The following is a 23,491-nucleotide window of genomic DNA, read 5'->3' on the forward strand; positions in this document are numbered from 1 at the left end:
TTAACACGCAGAAATAGTTACTGCCAATGGAAACTACGAAGTTGCAAAATAACATGGTAGTCTGAGCTCATTTTATGTATATATTTGTATGTACATATATAAGTCTAAATCTAGATTAAATATAGAGAAAATTAATTTAGGACATGAACAAGGTTTTATTTTAAAAAATATTTTAAAAGATTTTATTTATTTATTTGACACAGAGGGAGATTACAAGTAGGCAGAGCCGCAGGCAGAGGGAGAGGAGAAGCAGGCTCCTTGATGAGCAGAGTGCTTGATGCGAGTCTTGATCCCAGGACCCTGAGTCCATGACCTGAGCTGAAGGCAGAGGCTTAACACTCTAAGCCACCCAGGTGCCCCATGAATAAGGTTTTAGAAGTGAAAATATCTGTGAGGTCATAATACAGAGTTTACTTTTTGACTATTGCTTATTTTTTTCTATCTTTCTACAATAAGTATGCACAAATATTACAACAAAAGGCTCTTTTTAATGTTTAAAAAAATGATTGGCTCTGAAGCACTAAAAACACCACTTTTAAAAATAATACTGTCTCTCTCAGTCAGCCACCTATGAAATATATGATTATCGTTAGCATGGGATTCTCCAAATTCTATTTCACATAATGTTTTTATAAGTTCATGAAATCTAAAGAGCAAGCAGATTCAAAATATTCTTCACATTTTATGGAATCTGCATAATGACAACAATTTTAAAAGAGCTGCTCAAGCTTTTTTGATTCTATGCTTCATATTGATTATTCTTCTCCCAGGTTTCATCTTAGACCTTAATATTTTTTGGTGAGGAAATAATTTTTTAACACCTTGGAGGTACTTTTGTTCTGCCCAAGGCTTCCTGATTTTGTGAGCAGTTTTATCTTCCTCTGGGACTTGGGTCATGTTTTTGCCCTCATAAATATTTAAATAGGCATTACCAATATTATTCACATATATTTAATAACAACTCTTCATAAAAGTGGAGCTGCTGCCACCTATAAAACCTAATTGACACCTTTTGATCAATATTGTTTTGAGAGGAGCCGTAAAGAACAAAGTAGTTGCCTGACAGCTGCAGTAAAGCGAACATAACTCCCTTGCCAGGAAGGCCTGTGATTGCCTCTGGAGCTATGGGCTCCAGGTGGTTTCATTTATCTCTCTGATACCTTTCAAATACCTCTCCAGCAAAACGCCTTGAGCAAAACACACAGATTTCCAGGTGTGGTCTGTGTAGAAGAATACTGTAGAGGTGTGTAGAACTTTTTCTGGAAATAGTTCCAAAAATTCGTATTTGTAGGAAAGTAGCTTCATCATTTCCCTTCTAAAAATTTATTTCCGACAACTTCAGCTAATCTTGTGTGGTCCTGACCATTCACTCTGTCAAACATTGAGGATCAAAAGGAAATTCTCTTTAATCATGCCTTCTGCTCTAAACTACGAATAGACACATTACAGGACTAGATTTTAAGCTTCAAACCTAATGGAAATAAAACTTACAAAAAAGAATTATCAGGATTGGTTTCATTTGTTAAATGTAACCTCTGTTCAAAGAGAACCCTCCCTGAGAGAACACTTACAGTGCATCATGGGTGTTTCCCCATGTCCCCCAGAAATGTGCTCCAGCGGTAGCCAAGAATAAAAATAAGGGGTGCATGGGTGGCTCAGTCAGTTGAGCATCTGACTCTTGGTTTCACCCTAAGTCATGATCTCAGGGTCATGAGAATAGAGCCCCATGTAGGGCTCTGAGCTCAGGATGGAGTCTGCTTGATATTCTCTCCGACTCCCTCCATCATTCATCCTGCTCACACATACCCTCTATCTCTCACTCTCTCTAAAATAAATAAAATCTTTTAAAAAATGGAAAATGAACTGAATATAAAAAGAAGGAAGGGAGGGCGGAAGGAAGGAAGGAAACAAAGAGCTTTGTCTCCATTTAAAGAGAAGGATTCACAATGAGGTCACATGATAATAGTCCACTTCTCTTTCTCCCAATGGATGTGCTCTATTCAGTGTGTGTTTTGCAGCTGGAGCTGCAATAATCTGGAGAAACCTGGAAGAAGATATTAAAGAACCCAAAGAAGAAAAGGAGAAGGTGGATGGAGAAGGATTGTTTCTGTTTTGAATTATAGAAACACTAGCAGAGAACCATATCCCGCACCTGTATCTGTACCAGTGCCATTTATTCCAATATGGAAATAATTTGAACTGATGTACACGGGGGTGGGGGAGGAAAGGAAAACAAACTATGACCAGGCTATTAAAATAATCTATCCTAGTTTACTCACTTAAAAATGTGAAAAACAAAATCATGTAACTAGAGCATCCCTGCCATCCTCTTTCCCTTTATCTCATACTTCATTTGCCATCTGTGCTTTGTGTTTTGCCTCCCTTTTTCGTTCTTAATTCATTATCTTATCTTCTCTTTTCCGGTTCCCTGACCCTAGGAACGGGTGGTCTGTTTCATGTTCCTAGACACAATATTCCTGCTCAGATCTGATGGGCGACATAAGGTTTGTGTATTCAAATACCATTTTATGCACTGTTCCACACTTCTTATCCTCAGGATCATTAGTCACAGTATGTGTTCCATGCTGTGCCCAGAATGTCTCAGCTGATAATGACATACTCAAAGAGCATTTTGAGTCTCTATTTTACTAACAGAGTATCAGTATCCCACACAATTTGTCCCTTGTGATTCTACTCTTTCCAAAGCTTAAGTCTTAACATACAGAAAATATTTATCTCTTTAGAATTCCCAATATATGTTTTGGTCTATGACAGTTTTTCAGAGTTAACTAAGAGAAAAAGCCAATTTTTTTAAGCTTGAGGTTAGCAATAAAAAAATTTAAATAGGCCAGAATTTTCAAATATATTTCAAAACGATTTAATCATACATGTCATCCGTAGAACAACGTGGTATAAAAAGTTGAAGGGAAGAAGAAATGATCGTAATTGAGTCTTGGGATTGAATTAAAGTTCTTCTTATGTTACAAATCATTAATATTTGTAACAATAATCAGAAAAATTTTGGTATAAATTTTGGTATAAAAAGTTGAAGGGAAGAAGAAATGATCGTAATTGAGTCTTGGGATTGAATTAAAATTCTTCTTATGTTACAAATCATTAATATTTGTAACAATAATCAGAAAAATTTTAAGACCACCTCAGCGGGAAAAAAATCCCAGCATTTCTTAGCTTGATATTTACAAAATGTTTATAAAATAGCCATAGATCTTTTTTTATAATATTTTTTAAGACTTCATTTATTTTATTTGACAGAGATCACAAATAGGGAGGCAGGCAGAGAGAGAGAGGGGGAAGCAAGCTCCTCACTGAGCAGAGACCCTGATGCAAGGGCTTGATCCCAGGACCCCGGGATCATGACCTGAGCTGAAGGCAGAGGCTTAACACCCTGAGCCACCCGGGCGCCCTAAAATAGCCATAGATCTTTAAGGCTTCACACAAATCCCAATAGAATGAATGTTGATATGTAATCTGATGGAGAGAATATGAAAATTATACAATGGTGGAAGTAAATTAAGATTCATGGATTCTACCCTAATTTTAAATTCCAGCTTACCAGAAATGCTTTTATAATTTCTGTCGTCTGCTTGGCCTCTGGGCACATATTTTACTTGGGCAATAGGTATTCTGGTAATTAAGTCTGCAAATAGCCCTCTAGTGAACTGGGTCTCCTGATATACACATCCTTGTATAGTATCCTTCAACAATGAATCCGATCTGACCCTATATAACCAATGATTCATGAATTCAAGGCTAGCCTTTAAACCCCTAAACTCTTATACTAGACTCTTGAAAGTCTCACTTATCACAATAGCCATGTAAAAAATAACAAACTAAGACCACCAAGCTATGAGAATACTCAGCCTAGCCAGGTAAAAAGACCATATGGAAAAATAACCATCCCTGCCCAGCTGCCAGACATGTGAGTAAAGAAATCATCTTGGATATTCCAACTCAGCAGATCACAAAAGGGTAAGGGGAAAAAAAAAGAAAAAGAAGCTGCAAATTTATGGCTCTATTTACACTGTCCTAGCCATCCCAGCCATTAACCTACTCTAGATAAGGCCCCCCAGATGAGCCATCCCTGCTGTGACCTGCCCGAATTCCTAACCCACAGAATTTTTATCAAAATTTAATGGTTGTCGTCATATGCTATTAAATGTTGGAATAATTCATTATGCAGCAATAAATAACTGGAACAGAATTTGGTTCCTAGAGGTGGGGTAGTTGCATGAAAAAAAGATATAAAATGTGTGACATTTGTTTTCATACCAGGCCATGGCCAGGAGCTAGAAGGACACTGAAGAAATGGTTATTAAAAACTGAAAGGGACTCAATGAGATTATTGATGAGGGCCTAAGGGACAGTGAAGGAAAGACACCTATTATATGCTGAAACAATTGTTGTAGAAATTAATCGGTGGAAATATAGAAAACAGAAATGGATCTTAATTCTCTTGTGGATAATTAAGAAAATCTCAACACTGAATATTGAAAGTTCTACCTTGTTTCTCCTAGACATGAATGAGAAAAAGTGCATTAAAGAAAAAGTAATCTTATTTTAACATAATTTAGATATGGATATAGATAAGATATGGATATCTTAAGGATATCTAAGATATTAGATATGGATATAGATAAGAAATCCTTCTTATCCGCAACAAAATATTCTCCAACTAAGAGATCAGCAAAGATAAAATCCCAAATGAGACAAGAAGGTCCTTTATTAAGGTCAAAGGTGCTCCCCCATAGAAAATTTAGGCTGTTCGAAAGACCTTAAGGTCTTAAACACGTATCTTACTGAATTGTTGTTGTTGTTGTTAAATAATAGGGGTTTTAATGATTTCAAGGGATTTGCTCCACAACAGCCTCATGCAAGACCCAAAATACTAATCTTTCTGAAGAAAATGTTTGGTTGTGACTTTTGTTTCATGTAGTAAACTCTGATATTATTAATAGGAAGCTCAAAGATTTAATGGAATGATATTGAAAGAGAAATTACCTATTTGACTAAAACTCATAAAACTAGCACAAAGTTAAAGTTACTTCCTACAGAGAGAGAGACCCCAGGAATTCCAGCCATGCCAGCTAGGGTACCACAGGAATGAGTGCAAAATGTCTTCAGAGATCACTAGCCTCAGCCTCCATGTAACCGCTACCTAATGGTACATACGAGAGTTCCAAAGTGGGAATCACCCAGCTGAGCCAATCATCCCCAGCTGAGCCAATCATCCCCAGAGACCAAACTTCGATACAAACTTCGATTATCTGCCTAACTCATATCTCTTGAAGACATTAAATATGCTTTTCCAGGTTGACTGATACTGTGCAGTAACATTTAAGATTATCTTTGTTTTCCTTGTTTTCGATTCTCTACACGGTAACTTTTCATACATTTAAATAATTTACATAGTTCCAAAAATCATAGCTACTCATGTCAAATGAGCTAATCCAAGACTATCAGCCATACAATCTCTAAAGTTAGAGAATATCAAAATTTCTCATTTTGCCAAATACATTTCAACTCTCTTTTCTCTATATACATCTACTTCAACTTCATCATAAGTTGAAAAGTCTTTAGAATTTGAGTTGAGAATTTTAGCCTTTATATTTTCTTGATCTAGTTATAAAATTCACCTTAAAAACTAGAGAAAAGAATAAAGGCAAAACTGATAGCCTATACATTAGAAAACTAAAAAAAAACAGTCTGTGTAGCACTTTTGTGTTAATAGAAATAAAAGTCATGTTAGCTGGTTACATTTGAAATTGTAAGTACAAAATACATAGAATGTTTTATAAACTTTTATACAGCAAATTTATTTCTCAAATGAAACCAATCTTAGAGCACAATATATTCAATAGATTAAAAATATCTCTGGTACACATTACAAATTTTATTTTCCTAGTCTTCTAGTCTTAAAGGTTCTTTCCAGACTGTTTCGAAGGTGCTTTCTTTCTTTCTTTTTATTTTTTTTTCAATCATTCTTATTTTGCAGATACTCATAAACAATTTGATAGATTGTAAATACCTAAAATACATCTGATAGTTCAGTTTGGAGGCCAAAATTGCTGGTTTTATAACTAGAAGAACTTTATTACTAGCATTAGCTAGTTCTCTTTAAATATTTATTGAGCATTTGGGGTTATGAACTTCGTGATAAAATCCTTTGAACTGTTTCTTTAAGTGGAAAAAGATAGTAAATTATATAAAATGCAAAAAAAGGTTTATCTTTATACTTACCTATATTAAAACTAGTCACTTCTAATATCACTTTCCTATGATCTGAGATTTAATTGGGAAGAGTGGCAACATATTGATTATAGGTATATTTGTAATAAAATGCTCTATACAATGCATATATATTTTGAGTCTACGTGAATGTTTTCTATTTATTTTGTTTGTTTGTTTTCTGTCCATTCTAATAAAAAAAAGTTCCTTTAGAAATTCCTAAGTTGTCACAAAATCTTAGAGTTGGAAGAGACTTTGAGGTGCTATTATGTAAACTTGTATCCAAAAGACTTCAAGGGAAATAGTTTCATGTATGGTAAGTATATAAATTATCCTTATATAAATTACCCCCAAAAAGATCAGAGATGCTTGATTAAGATTATTTATCCTTCCTATTTTACAACCAGGAAGTCTGAAAGATTTGATAAAAATTCTATTGCATTGTATTCTTGTAGTCCCTAAAATTAAGAAGGTGGATTAAAAGTTACTTTAAAGATATAAAAATGTCAATGCTAAAATTCTAATCTGGGAGATCAAGCTCCCATATGAATAGATTGAGAAAAAAATTGATGACTTATACATCTTCCCTTCTCTTTTACTCACTCTATTTTACCTGTACTGATGTCTTTATTATTCATTTCTCATTTTTCACTTTATCCCTTCCTTCTACTACCAAACTCAATCTATTCTCATGCTGTATCTCCCATGCATATCAGACATATGACTGTACCATACACATGGCAAATCAACTCCAAGTCGATAAACTGTCAATGAAGTTCTTTATCAATAAAGTCTTAAAAAATGTCTAGATTATGGTTGTGTTTTCTACCCTCTCATTTATTTTACGACACAACTTAGAAAACAAAGGAAAGAGGAATGTTCGAATATTACTTTGTTTTCTTAAGGAACTGTTTTTAATGACCTTACCATTGTAATGCCTTGAGGACAATTATCTGTCATTATGCTATGGTAACTACATTTATATCAGATAGAGAAAAGTAAATGTGTGCCAAATATGGATGATTTCACAGAATCAGATACCAAAAAGTGAAAATGATGCTGGATATTATTAAGTGTACATAATAGCTTACCCTTAAGAAAACTCCCATCTGAAATAAATTTTAATCATAGGAAATTAAATTTTAGTGATCGGGATTAGTATTCTAATAAGGTTATATCCACAAGAAAAAATATTATATTAAGAACAACATGTACATATTTGAGAGACTGAGTAAAATGATCCATGTGCACATGTTCTACATTTTCAACTAACCAGAGTGCTTCTTTCTAATTGATTATGGCTCCTTTTTGAAGATTCAGGAACATTAATTGTCTAGATATATTAGTGAAATTCTCAAAATCATCAACAAGGAACTAAAGGCTTAGCATGGCCAAATATTTGTCATTTCCAACTCTAATCACATCAGTAGAAATAGCAAATGTGCTATTAATTTTCATTTAACAGGTTATATAAAAATTAAGACAAAAATGCTTCATCAGAAAAAAAATGCTTCATCAGATCATGTTTGGTTTATCGTTTCTAACAATCGGCTCTCAAGCTAGCCAGATAGTTTCACTTCTTTACCAGGATTATGTTCTTGATATTCACATAGGCAGTTATGTTGTTTACTCAATCTCTCTATATTCTCTTGTGATACTTTATCATGAAATTGAATGTTCAGCCTCTCAATCATTCCCATGGCTCTTGTACACATTCTTCATAATTTGTTGACAGCAGTTTTGAGTACACACATCAGCATTTTACACATGGCCTTACTGGGCTTTCATCAGTAGATTGTCACACACCTTCAATGATCTCATTCACTAAAGAGTAAACATGACATCAAGCAGGATGAATTTATTTTTCTCTCATAAGATATAAATATAAATATAAATAACTATTTCCTATCATTTTATTTTCAAAATCAGACTTTGATCATTGCCACTCTTTTTAGCATATAGGATTCAAACTATGTGTGTTTTGGAAGCTAATTATATATTTTTTTTCTTTTACTCAATATTTGCCAATTTGCTTCTCCTGATAATATAAAAGAAAAAAAAAGTAGAAAAGTAGAAATTTAATATTAAATAACATTCTGAAAGACTTATAATAAAGATCAAATATACTATGAAAAAAGCTCTTATCTATTTTTTTAAAGATTTGATTTATTTATTTGGCAGATAGAGATCACAAGTAGACAGAGAGGCAGGCAGAGAGAGAGAGGGAGAAGCAGACTTCCTGCTGAGCAGAGAGCCCGATTCATTTGGGACTTGATACCAGGACCCTGAGGTCATGACCTGAGCCAAAGGCAGAGACTTAACCTGCTGAACCACCCAGGGGCCCCTAACTTTTTTCTAATATCCTAATACTCACTAAATTTTTCTAGTATCTTTTTATAAAACAAAGACACAGTGATACTCAGTAACAGTATGTGAAATTTATTTAATATCCAAACTATCTTAATTCTTATACTAGAGTATTACTTTATTAAGTGGAAAACTATCAGATTTTTAGTTTTAATGAATACAGTTAATTTCCGGTATATATCACACAAAAAATTACAACAAAGCTCTGCTGCAATTTCAAATTCATGCAAATGGCTGGCTCATTCTGCTGCATCTCATGGATATTTCTTGTATCTTCCCCCACTTACCACCCACCACCATCTATCAAATTCTATTGATTCTCCAAGATCAGCTCAAATGTCACCTTCTCTGTGAAGTTTTCTGCAATCCCAATTAAAATAAATTACTCCTGACTCTATGGTTTTATAGTACTTAGTTATATTTATCTAGATTATAACATTCTCCTCTATTAGAAAAGAAATTTTGTCAATACCAAGACTCTATCTACTTGCTTTATGGTCCCATAACAGCTAGGATGAATATTTAGTCCTCCAAGTCTCTGTATATTGCTAGAACAACAGATTAGAGAGTAGTACAGGTTTAAGTATTCGGCTTAAGAAAGAGAAGTAGAAGTCCATTCAGAGGGCCAGTGGGTTTGAAGGCCAAGTACCCTTAAATTTCTCATATACCAATAGCTACTCTAGAGTAAGAATTGGATATATGAATATCCTGTAATTTCTGAGGTTTTTTTTTTTTATTTGTCCCTAATAACCATATCCATTTAAGCCATGAGATTTAACCACCTTTTTCCTTATAGTAAGACTTACAGCTAAATAAGTTGCTGGTTCTCGGAAAATGTCATTTTATAGCCAAAATGGAGAAAAGATAAACTGTTGACTTCCTGCCTCCAAATTATTGCCCACAGGTACATCTTAATCCTCCAAAAAATATGTGTAGTTATCCTTTCAGTCAGAAATAATATTCTCACACAACAAAATTATCTTTTAAATTTAAAACATGTTGGGTCTCACACAAAATCTTAAAAAAAAAATAGGAGTCACAGTGATCATTCAAGTGCTTCAGATAAATGAAAGCTTTATATTCAATCAATTTTAGTCTCTCCATTCATTAGACAAAAGTGCCAAAAAAGTCTTTTGACCTGTGATGTTTTTGACAAAGAGATTGTGAAACTGAGTATAGTTATAGTAATTTCTAATATTTATTTTGCATACTACCCTTGGGGAAAACTCCACCATTGGAGATATTTATTACCTCGAAGAATTGTCCTTAGCCAATTTGATCAAGTCACTGTGTAGTCTTTAAGTGGCAGTAATAAAATTATATTTAAGAGGATACTCCCAGGGTTCCTGGGTGGCACAGTTGGTTGGGTGACTGTCTTTGGCTCAGGTCATGATCCCAGAGTCCCAGGATCGAGTCCCACATCAGGCTCCCGGCTCCATGGGGAGTCTGCTTCTCTCTCTGACCTTCTCCCTTCTCATGCTCTCTCTCTCACTCTCTTTCTCAAATAAATAAATAAAATCTTTAAAAAAAAAAAAGGATATTCCCAACTTAACTCTAATTATCTCTTCTCTTGCCTAAAAATTGAATACATATATCTTCCTTAGTTTCTATGGGATGTGTGTTTTTTTAAACCATCTATAACAATTTTTTTTAGCAATTATGAACGCAAAACATCCATCCAAGAAGATGGGTAAATATGTAAATCACTCTTTGACTTATAATATCTTCCTAAGAGATTATGACACAACTGTCAGGAAAAGAGAAAGTAGCATTAGTAAATTTTTGGCTTGTTGAACTGTGGTCAGATAAAATTAATGCTCAAATTACTTTACTATAATTGCCTTATTTTAAGATGATTATCAATCTTAGTGAAGAAGATACAAATAATGTATTTTCTTGACTATAATACCCACTGATTTGATATAAAATGACTATTTAAAATGTTTACAATATGTATAAATACTATTTTTCAATAATGGCCCATTGGTATGAATTAATAAGTTCAAGGGTAGGACTCATGTCTAAATCTTGGAGGTCAGTAATATAATTATAGGTACTGCTTTGTATGTAAAATGTGTTTACTTCATTTTAATTTGGAGGAGTCACCCAATTTTCTAAGGGTTATTTCTGAATTGATATAATGTTAAGGTTAAGAATTGATATGCTGTTAGGTTAAGACTAAGTTCTACTATATCTGAATTTTGAGCCTACCTATAATACTGTACTTTAACTCTTAAATGCCTGAGCATGTGATTTTTTTTCATACATGGGAAATTATCAGAATATCAAAGGATTTGTTACAGATATTTTTCTTCTTACTTTTCATCTTCTCTCCTAAATATCAACAATATGGACATACTGGATCCAAGAAGAACAGGCATTACATTTCTTAAAAGCATGCAAATGATAGATAGGGAGCAATAAGTGTGTTTAGAAATGTTTGGAGAGGGCCGTCAGGGATGGACTGGAAGTGATTTAATGATTTATAAGATTAAAGTGATCTGAAGAGTTTAATAATATGAATTAGGGGGTGGAATTCAATAATAATATGCCTGATCTTGCTCAGATGTTCTGTCTTGAAGTTCTTAACATTAAACAATCTTTAGCTTCTCCATTTAAAATCACAAATGTTTGGTTACCAAAATGATTTTTTCAAATTCCCCAGGCTCTCCACTACCCACTCTATCAGAATACAGGGTTTTGAGTATCTTAATGGCACAGAATCTTTTCTGCATTAGCACTGGATATTCAAACACTTTCAATGCTACAGCAAACCTAGAGAGACAATTAAAGTAAATATTTTTCAAAGAGGTTTGAAGTAAAATAACTGCGTTATTCTTTGTATAAACTGATCTATTTATGGCTTCCTAATGAACAGTAGGAATGTAGATTGAATAGAGCAAAGCAAGCTACTGTCAGGAACAAAATTGTGCTTGCATGAGTGTCATATTTTTAGCAAAACTTTAGATAAAAATGATATATTTCTCCTTACTGAAAGATGTTAGTACCCCACCCCCATGCATAAGTGTGTGTGCACACGCACGTATGCACACACACACACACACACACACACACACCACTAATAAAAAGCAAACATTTTCTGTCACTGTAAAACAGTTCAATGGGGACTGTTCATTTTAACCACCCACCCCTGGTGTCTTGGGTTGTCACTCACATAGACATTCCTCTTATTGTCTTGGCTAGAAACCACATTTTTGACTTCTGCAAAAGTTCTGGTTATCTTCAACTTGTCAACTGCTTTATACTGTGAAGAATGCTTAGCACCTGGACGCCTGATGAGGCTGGCTGCAGTGTCAGGCAAACTGTGATGACTGTAACAGAGTCAGGCTTCGAAAACTGCTTTACTGTGAATATATATTCAAGAAGAGGTTTCCTGTATATTCCATGAAAGTGATGGGGCAACAGGGCAACACACTCTCCTTATTCAGAAAAACCTAGTCTTTTTAAAATTGACAGTTAAAGATCAGTCTTCTCACTTTTTAAAAGTGCTTATGCTTAGAAATTGACAAACACTTCTGGTCTTGAATTTCTATAGAACAGTGATGTTTCTGGAGTTAAAAAAAAAAAAACAACGAATCATTTTATTATTCCATGTTTCCCTTTCCTTATTTTTTTCTTATCTTCATTTCTATGGGAAATAGAAATTCAAAACAATATATTTGTTTCTGTTTTTGTTTTGTTTTATTTTGCATTTATGGCATAAGTGATCATCTTTTTTTAGATACTCACAAAATGATGTATCTAAATTTTACATTAACTGTTTTAGACATGCTATTTATTCAAGTTCTCAAACATCCATCTCTCCTATGACTAAAATTCAGAATCCATAATTGGCAAACTATGATTGATGAATTCAATTAAATAGAAGTCAAATACTCAATAATTCAAGTATATGTGAATCAATGACATACCTAAGCGAATGCCTATGATAAGGGAACAAAGTCACTTGCAATACATCATAAAGAGGTAATTTCTTTCCTATATAAAGAATCTTAATACATACATACATACATACATACATACATATATTCCCAAAGAAAAATGAAGATGACTATAAACCTCTAGTTACCATCACACTGCTTAGCACATAGGAAGATCATAAAATGTTTTATGAAGAAATGTGTGAATAAACAACTATTTAGGCAAGTCTGCAACTATTTCCATTAAAAGCTTCACTTTTTCTGGAATTTACCAGTAGAGTGATTGCCTAAATATTATACATATATGCATATGAAATATATATTTTATTGTTAAAATATATATTACATATTATAGATCTATATATTTTATATAAAAATACATATGTATATATACATACTACCTTTTCCCTTTATATTATCATGTAAATAAGAAGGTAGAGGGTACTTTCAAATGCTACAAATAAAGCTTTATTTTTATGGAACTCTCCATGTTTAATCTCATCACATAGCTATAAATTTCAGTCCAGTCTAAAGTAAGCAAATAAAAAAATATGTTATTTCCTAAGTGGAAAGTCTAAGTAAACCCTTGTTACTAAGGGAGTTAAAAGAATTCAATATCTAATAGCCTTTTATATCTATAGATATTATAAAGAGATTTTGACATTGCAATAAATACACAAGAATATTAAATATTCTAGTTTTCAAATTAACTTGGGATTGCTAACAAGATGGACCGACTCAAATACTTACATGTGACTTTAGAATAAAATGTTAATAGACTTCATTTATAATCCCTTTTAAAAGCAATTTAATTTATTAATTATTATAGAGACTTAAAAACAATGTATTCAATAGAATGAATTAATCGTCCTTTTGATGTTTTCTTACAAACTAATTTGTATCTCAATAGCTTTTTTCTTCTAGAATTTCTATAGCTTTTTTTGTTACACTAAATAAATTCAAATTATATTGTTTTTATATCTACTTATGTCAAAAATAGCCTCACAATACATATAAAAGTCAAAGAGTTTTGCATAATAGTCCACAAGAGAAAGGGTGTTTTTATTTTAGCCCGGAGATAATTGATTTGAATAAAGTCCAGTCTTTTTCAAACTGTATTCAACTAAATTGATTCTCTATACCTTAAATTAAATCTTATTCCTCCTTTCTCACTGAGGAAGACATTTACATAAACTGTTTTATAATGTTGATTAAATTCAAAGCTTGCTAAATACTGTGGGAATTAAAGTCCATGAAATCTTGTTTTAACTCTAGTTTTTTTGTAGAGCTTTTTAGATCTAAATGTCCTATTTTCAGCTTCCGGGGTGGGCAGCCTGGGCCAAGGGAGGAGGGTCTGAGAGTTGGCACCTCCAGGAGGGAGGGTGGATGGAATTTTTTTTTACTATAAACAAACAAATATTAAATTTTGTACCCACACACACAACTCATAGGAGTGGATGATAGATATTTAGAAAAAAGAAAGAAAAGAAAAGAAAAGGCACTTACTTGGATAACTTTAAGCTTCCTTTCTCAAATGCTTTCAGCAGGCAAAATGGGTACGAATTTCAACTTTAGTAATAGAGTGCTAAGTGTAAAGTACCTTTTGCTCCAAAGAAGGACATTAGATTTGGTCTGATTTCAGTAAGTAGAGCATGCATATCAGTAATGAACAAAATGAGAATACTTTCTAGAAATATTTATTACTACTGAGAAGCTAGTTATATATTATTTAATCACTCTCCCCTGAAATGTATTTAAATCTCAGGTAAATAAGCTACAGTAAAGGTCATTGAAATTTTGTGCTAAAAACCTATGTTACAATGAAAGCCTTGGAGATCTTTGACTTGTGAGGAAATATATCAACAAAAGACAAAATGTTTGTAGTATTATAATCTCTTATTTTTTAATATATTTTTATTTTCTGAAGTCATGTGCTTTGAAATATTTTAAAATAGCTCTTTGAAATATATTGAGGATAAATCTGCTATCTGTAATATTTCATCAGATCCATACAGATTTTTTTTCTCACCGGCATATGTCTAGAGATGCACAACCCCTGTTAAACAGTTCTACTGGTCCTGGGATTGAAAACACACCATTTGCAAGATTTCCCTTACAAGTGATTGGAAAGGTATTTTGTTCTCAATTTGCAAGTGTTTGTGTCTACCCAACTATTGATGTCTTTTTAATCCAGCGGTTATCAATAGAGCCTTGACCAAACTGCCACTGTGTACAGGCCAATGAAACAATCAATGACAACTATGATAACTCTTGAAACAAACTATCTTCTCAAGCTGTGTGGTCTCACATTTATCAGTCGGATTTGCTAACAATGTTTATAGTCTATAATTACAAATCTTCCACTGGTTTGAGTTTTGAAATAGAAAATAGAAACAAAAACACCCTCTCTCCTTTTAAAGAAGTTATTTTTATTTTAGTCTTGATTTGCATATAATTCATAGACTCTCCCGATGTGTATGAGTATGTAGAGAGAGAAATTGTTAAGAATTTAATATATCACTTAAGTTTATATACTAAATTTGCCTATAAATTTAGAAATAAGCACATTGAATTATGAAATTTACTTCTCAATTTATTTAGAAAATCAAAGCAAGTGGAATGACCTGTAATATTTTATTTCTATATGGCAATAATACATAATACTGACAATTAACATACTTAAATTTAAAAATCGATAAATTATCTTATTTTAGTTTACAGTTATTTCATTATGCTACAAAATGGTGAAGACAATGGTATAAGGCAGAAATATAGCTGCTCTTCTATAACACTAGATAGAAGTGAGAATATTCCCTCAGCGATGTGTTTGGGATTGAGGAAGAAAACCAGTATTAATTCAAGACAGGTACTAGATTTTTCAGCAGGCAATCATCTTCCTACAGCATAACACTAACCTATTTTGAAGATAAATTGCCAAATATTCCATCAGATATTTTTTACACATGAAAATCTACTCATACAGGAAGGTTTGTGTTGGTTAAGCTGCCATAACAAAATAACATAGCCTGAGTGGCTTAAACAACAAAAAATTATTTCTCACAATTTTGGAGGCTGTGAAGTACAAGATCAAGGTATCTGGCAATTCATATAGAGTTATTCTCAGTGGACTCAAAATATGGTAGTTCTAGTTCTACTATTATAAGAAAGATTCTTATAAAATTTTGTCTTTGCATATGATGAATCTCCAGTTTTCCAACCTAGGATGGCTTTTATGGGGGGGGGGCGCTTTTATTTATTTATTTTATTATGGTATTCCTTCTTCAAGGTACTGATTTCAGTAATGTTAGGATAGCACTCTGCCTATTAAGTTTCCTGGAATTTGTTAGAAATGAATTTCAGTTTAAGAACCAGGATCTTGTTTTCTTGGTCTTCAGTTTGATGGTTAAATCTACTGCTTTCTCTACATAGCATACATGAAAATGCTAGCATAGAGCTATGCTAAACTTAGGTATGGTAGCATGAATTTAAAATATCAGAACACCAAAAAAGCACATGAAAAAACGCATATCACTAATCATTAGGGAAATGCAAACCAAAACCACAATGATATACCACTTCATGCCATCAGTATGACTATTCTCAAAAATCAGAAAGTGACAAGTGTTCGTGAGGATGTGGACAAATTAGAAGCCTTGTGAATTACTGGTGGGAATGAAACATAGTACAACCACTAGAGAAAACACTGTGCTGGTTCCTCAAAAAGTTAAAATTACCACATAATCCAGCACTTTCACTTCTGGGTATATACCCAGAAAAATTGAAAGCAGGACTTGAATAATATTTGTATACCAGGGTTCATAACAGTGTTATTCATAAAATACCCAAATAGTGGAAATAGCCCTAATTTCCACTGACAGATGAAAGGGTAAACAAAATTGGTTATACATACAATGGAATATGATTCAACATTAAACAGGAATGAAATTCTGATAAATGTAACAACATAGATGAACCTTGAAGACATTATGCTAAGCAAAATAGCCAGACCCAATAGGACAAGTACAGTAAGAATCTACTTATAGGAAGTACCTAAAGTAGTCAAATTCATAGAGACAGAAGGTAGAAGGGTGCTTTTCAGGGGCTCCAGAGCAGAAGGAACTCTTGTTTAATGGGTACAGAGTTTCAATTCAGGACGTTGAAAATTTCCAGAAATAGACACTGGTAATGGTTGCACAATAATGTGAATGTATTTAATTTCACTGAACTGTACATCTAAAAATGGTTTAAACAGTAGATTTTATGTATATTTTTAACACAATTAGAAATTTTGTTTTGTAGTATCAGTATGCCTGCAATAGCAAGTCTACAGGATCCGGCTTGTGGACCAGCATATATGAAATGCAGATGCCTGATGGAAGGACCTCTTCCTAAAGTAAGAGAGTAGAAGACATCTTACAAGGTTTGGAGGAGAGACAGAAATATTAACTCCCGAATAGTGCGCACTAAAATGATTCCTGAGTTAAGCTCCCATAGACTTGTCTCTAGATTTGGCAGGGGAGGAGTACACTTAAAGTGTAACTATATATTTCATAAAATCCCAAGGAGTTATTCTTGGGAGCATTTAGAAACCCCTTCCTAACAGGAAATGTTTAAAATAGCTGGGAGGGATCTGAAGGAACCTGTAATTCTCACAGTTCTGCAATTGGAGTTGAGCTTTTTTCCATTATTATTGTGACACTATTGAATCCTTCGCTTAGTGTGGTCTGAGGAAATGCTGGTTCCACAAGCTGTTCTCATTCCAGCTGGTATAATAGTTGTCATCAGTAGGACAGTACCTTCAAATTTCAAATGCGGGGGTAAACAAGAACGGAAAGGCACCTTCCTGAGACTGCTGATAACTCAAAATTACCTGTTCCACTGGCTTATGACACCAGTAATTTCCACCAGGAACCCAGAAGTCGGTTCCTCTCTCCATCCATAAATTTGGCAGAAAGTTATAATTGCAGTGTTTGAACAGCCACAACATGAAGTGTTCCTCTCGGAATTACAAGTGCTTTTAAGCCAGTTGCTCGAGGCAAACACACTCCTTGCATCAACAAGTCAGTGAAAGTTGATTGAAAGAGAGAAGCTGAGAGATTCTCTGTGATTGATAACCACCAACACCTGTATTAAAGGGCTGGCCACCAAGAATTATGGAAGTAATGAAGCAGTGACACATCTCACGTTCCTTGCTGATTCCTTGACAACATAATTGTATCTTCCTTGCTGATATTTTAATCATAGTGCTGGAAAACACCCAGTTCAGCCAAAAAGAATCATGAAATCTGTGTCCATATGTGTCCATGTCTTTTACGTATAACGGAATATAAAGACATATGTGGACTATATAGAATAATATGTAGTGAATATATACACACATGCACACATATATATGTATATGAATAATATATCTTATATTTAGAGAAAGGTGCAGAAGCCAATGCGAATGCACAGTAGCTTATATATCTTTTGCTCCCATCTAATTTTATTTTATTTTATTTTTAGAGATTTTATTTAGTTACTTTCGACAGAGATCACAAGTAGGCAGAGAGGCAGGCAGTGAGAGAGGGGGAAGCAGGCTTCCCGCTGAGCAGAGAGCCCAATGCGGGGCTCGATCCCAGGACCCTGGGATCATGACCTGAGCGGAAGACAAAGGCTTTAACGCACTGAGCCACCCAGGCACCCCTCTCATCTTATTTTAAAACCATTTACCATCCTACTATTCTCACTAGTATCATTATAAAAACGATGAAAAAAATTTAATCTGCCAAAGCCATATGACATTCAGTGTAATAGAAATCATCGACTCTTTAGATAGGCTGGGGCAATAAGCAGATTATCTTTAGCTACAAATCTTACTATGAAGATACACAATGTGATGAGTGTTAAATTGCTCATGATGAGATTTCTGAGGCATCCAAAAATATACTCTTAAGCAACTTCTTGATATCTCTCGAATCACAGAAAAATAGAACACAAAAAGTTATTGTAAATTAAAAATACTAAAAATTGTTTATAATGTCCTCATTGAACAAACACTTTTCTGGTCATACTCAACAAACACTTTTCAGCCATACTCAGAATCTGCTGACATTCTTCAGATACTTGAAAACTAGGCATATATCATGGAATCAGGTCCTGATAATGAATCTACTTTAGTAGATTTTTCTAATGGAATTCTTTCTCTGGGGGAGAGGGGGATAAAAAATGAGGAGGAAATGGAAAGAGCCATTTGTATATCAGTAACTAATACTGCATTTTCAAATTAAATTTCTACCATTTATTATTCAAGATAGCATAAAACTGTATTAGAATCAATGGCATTTCATGAAATTTTTATTATTTTCTGATATCTAAACTTTATAACTTTATGACCTACAAAGACCACTGCCTGAAAATAACTTATTAGGAATTAAACAAGAGAACAGATTTATAGTAACAATGGACAATGCCGCTTCTATTTACATTTTCCTTGTCCCTATTAAAAATGATTCCTTAATGGTTTGGTTTTTCTTTTTTCTTTTTGGACTTCTTATAAGGTTGCCAAACATTAGCATCTACATTTTTCCCAACTACAACACAAGCCCAAGCTTAGTTCATAGCTAGCTCTTAGTTCATATTTTCTTTAAGTAAAACTCAACTCAACTTCGTGGTATAATTTAAATACTTTGTGTCTCTATTACATAATAATGTGGACTTCCCAATTGTATGATGAACATTATATTTCTGCTTGTAACATTTTAATCCAGTAGCTTGCCATTGTAAAAAATAATAATAATGGGACGCCTGGGTGGCGCAGTTGGTTAAACGACTGCCTCCGGCTCAGGGCGTGATCCTGGAGTCCCGGGATCGAGTCCCACATCAGGCTCCCAGCTCCATGGGGAGTCTGCTTCTCCCTCTGACCTTCTCCTCGCTCATGCTCTCTCTCACTGTCTCTCTCTCTCAAATAAATAAAATAAAATCTTAAAAAAAAAATTTATAAAAAAAAAAAATAATAATAATAATAATAATGACTCTTAGCTATAGCTTTCTTATTTTCATGCACTATTTGATAGATATTCAGATTCTTTCTAGTTAAGGATGAATTATTATTAACTCTGTTGTTTTCAATTCAACCCAAATTATTGAGCCTGTTACTTATTTTTAACATAAATTAAAATTGTTGAGGCAGAGTCTTCAAGAGAAAATTTTATTGAAAAAATATTTACATGAGAGCATAGCCAGCTTGTGCTAGTAAGCTTCTTTTACATAAGAGCTTGAAGTACATAGGACAAATTAAAGGCCTTTTTTAAATACTTTAAATTGTTTTTTAACAATTTTGTGACTCCTCTAATATCTCCTGGATTTGGAAATTTAATCCAAATTAAATTTACACATGTGTACAAGTATATTTTTTAAACTATTTCATTATGCACGCCCATGGTTAATTTTCACCCTACTCTTGTTAAACAATGCAACATACTTTGAACTTGAGATGTTATGTCTCACCCAAATCCAAACCAACTAGCCACAGGTGTCCACCATGTGAGCTGCTGAAAATAGGGTCACAAGGATTGCGGTGCATAGAAAATATGTTCATCTCAATGTGAAGCTAGGCGCTGTTTAAACACTCTAGGTATTTTTACTGGTAGCCTTTGAAATAGTTAGACAGGTGGCTAGGTATGATTTTGGTCTGTCGAGCAGATGTTTATCTATGCCTAACAGATCGTAAAAACCTAAAGGTTAATAAAGGGATAAGAGGTGCGACCGTGAGTAGAGCTTAGTTTGAGTCCATAGTATAATTTAACTATGAGGTTGACACAGTATATAGAGAAGTACATTAAAGATAGCATTTCCTTCCTTCCAAAGAGATACTTAAATGTTTCCATCACATTGGACTTTGAGAGGTGTGACCTTGCGCTAGATTATTTTCAGGTGGAATGGGGTTTTAGTGACATGAGAGGCCTCAGAGTGGAATTTTAAAGCCAACTGTCCTTTTGCTAGAAAAAATTAAAAATAAATAAATCTAGTAACACAGAGAATAGGTTAAATACATTGTATCGTCATTCCACAAAATATAGGGTTTCAAATGAAATTCAGTGTCAGAGACATTTGATTTTGCTCTTGAAAATTATAGTTTCCTTTTTAAATAGAAGTACTTCTAGGAAATGACATCCAGTATTAGAATGCTATAGTTACTGTACTAACATTAGTGACATGTGAAATGCATAATCCTGAATCTGAACTGCTCTAGATTCATACCGATAAATCACTAGAAACAATTTATAGAGTTCAGTTTATTGAGTTCATGGCAAAATAACACACTTACTCTACTGCACAACACTTACTTGACAGGTCTTATCTCTGAACTTCTATTAAGGTAGGATAAATGCTGTTATTGAGGCAAATATGATCTGAATATGCAAAAAGAGAGTCAATTCAGGATATCTTTTTTTTAAACTAAAATAATTAATAATTATCCTAGAGTAAGGGACTCAATTCTGAAATTATAGGTTGAGGGTCAGGAAATTAAAATGATAAAACTATACATGAGATCTTTTAAAAACTGCATGCAATAATTGAAATGAATTTACTAATATCTACCACAAAATATGAAGCACTGAGAGAGTCATAAATCCAGGACATGTGTGAAGACAGTACACATTTGGATATTTTAGGAAATGTTCACAACCTCCAGAGAGCACTTAACTGTTGCTCTTCTTTTAGACACTCAGCAAAACATAAAGCAGGATTCTAGAAATGTAACACTAGTTGGAATCTGGTTTGATCTCATAGATTTGGTTGGTTTGCTTCTCTTACAAAGACAAAATGTGAGAATTATGTGTAGGAGATTTGTACAGCATCACTGTGTGCAAAGCATGATTCTGGACAATCTGCAAAATGATATAAATACTTTGAAAAAGGTGAATTTAAACTCACACTGAACCTCAATAGTGAAGAAAATGCTTTCCACGTGGCTTTCAACATGGCACCATCTAATCCTCTACTTCCAAGGTTTTTGCAGTGGTAGACAGAGACGACACCAAGATTGGAGTGATTCTAGGTCCACAGCTGTGGGTAACTTTATGGCTTCAGGAGAGAATATTCCCACTCCGCAGTTGCAGTGAACACAATTCTGCATCCACACAGTTCAGTCTCTGAGGCCTTAGGTACCGCACAATGTTTTTATTTTAAAGTCAATGTCAGCCCAGTTCTAAAATATAGATTCACTAATATGCAATGTTTACCAAGAAACACTTGGGAAAATTATAACCCTAATTGGTACAGCAGTGTTTACCTGGATATTTAAATAATTTCTTTTTTTTCCAATTTATTTATTTTCAGAAAAACATTATTTATTATTTTTTTACCACACCCAGTGCTGCATGCAAGCCGTGCCCTCTATAATACCCACCACCTGGTACCCCAACCTCCCACCCTTTAAATAATTTCTTAGTCTCATACCGAATGCAAAGGCTTAGCGCTCTAGCTCTCTTTCACACAGGGTCAAACCTATAAAAAACTTAAAAACAAAACCTCATCTAACTTCAGTTTCCCAAAATCTGAGAAATGGGATTAACGTTAAGGATTGAATGATGTGATGCCTGTAAGAATGCCTGGTAAACATATGTGCTTAACAAATGTAAGCTATTGTTAAATATTAATTATTATTGTCGTTTTCTTTTAAATTTAGAGCTCTACCTTCAGTTCATAATATTCATAATATCAATCATACTTCTCCATAATTCAAAATTAGAGTAAACCACATATTTAAACGGTTCAAATTTGAAGACTAAAAAAAAATAGATACTGGAAATTCTTCATTCTTTCCCTATTCCCAGCCAGTTTATTCCCTGTCAAGAGAAAATTGATAATCAATTCCTCTGTAGCCTTCCAGAAATATTTTGCATATATGCGATCAAATTATAAAAGTATTTTTCCCTTTCATACATGTTGCCACATAGTATGCTTAACACATTTCTGTGCTTGTTTATTATTAGACTTTTGTTATTGGTTAAGTTCTCTCTCACTTTATTCAACGTCCTTGGGACTGACCACTGGTTTACATGAGAGTCAGGGCTTACTTGCTGTCTTTGACTCAAATTAAACACCTGTCTTGCCCCCTCTTTGGACATCCAACAATGGCAGTCTTTAATTGTTAAGGCTTTTATGGATTTTCAGAAAAGTAAAACTAAACAAACCTTTCAGTCTGAAAATTAGGACTTCATCAAATATTTGGGAAGTATGTTAATAGAGCACTGGAATGTAGTGGCTGTGAATCCTTGTTCTTCTAAACATCTGCCACCACAGCCGGGTCACCTTCCTCCCTCTATGTCCCCACCATAATCTTACAATAAGGCAGTTAGGCCAAAATGCTCCTATGTTCCCCAGCACTAATATGATGTATCTATTTTATGTCCGCGAAGGCCTTTTTGCTATCATGCCACAATGCAAATGTCAACATGAAGAAATGATGAGAATTTGCATAAGTCTAGGATATTTTAAAAACCAACAAGTATCAGTTACTCCCACATTTTCTGAAGAGGGAGACTTCCATTTTGGGGTGAAAGGTTGATGTCCCCAATTTTTACTATAAGAATTGTTAAAAAAGATTTTAATCCATTACTTTTAAACCATTACTGTATTAACTTTTTAAGAGCAAAATCAAAGGAGAATTTGGTTTCTCTTTTTTGAATTGCTTAAAATTACTATAAAATATCATATGGACATATAATTCAAACATGGGAAGGGATGATACAAAAATTTAAAGGGAATAAAATGAAAATTAAATCCAAGTAAAAAGGTAAAACGTCAGGGTCCGTTCCCTTACCCAGCCTCACAGTGATACCTGCAGTAGTGGAAGCTGTTAGTGTCTCTCCCAGATCCCTCTGACTGGCCAGACACCCAACTCTCATCTGCTGTGTGTTGTCTGCTGAAGTATCACAACAGCTACCTAC

The sequence above is a fragment of the Neovison vison genome, chromosome 4 (assembly GCF_020171115.1).
Source record: "Neovison vison isolate M4711 chromosome 4, ASM_NN_V1, whole genome shotgun sequence".
NCBI lineage: Eukaryota > Metazoa > Chordata > Mammalia > Carnivora > Mustelidae > Neogale > Neogale vison.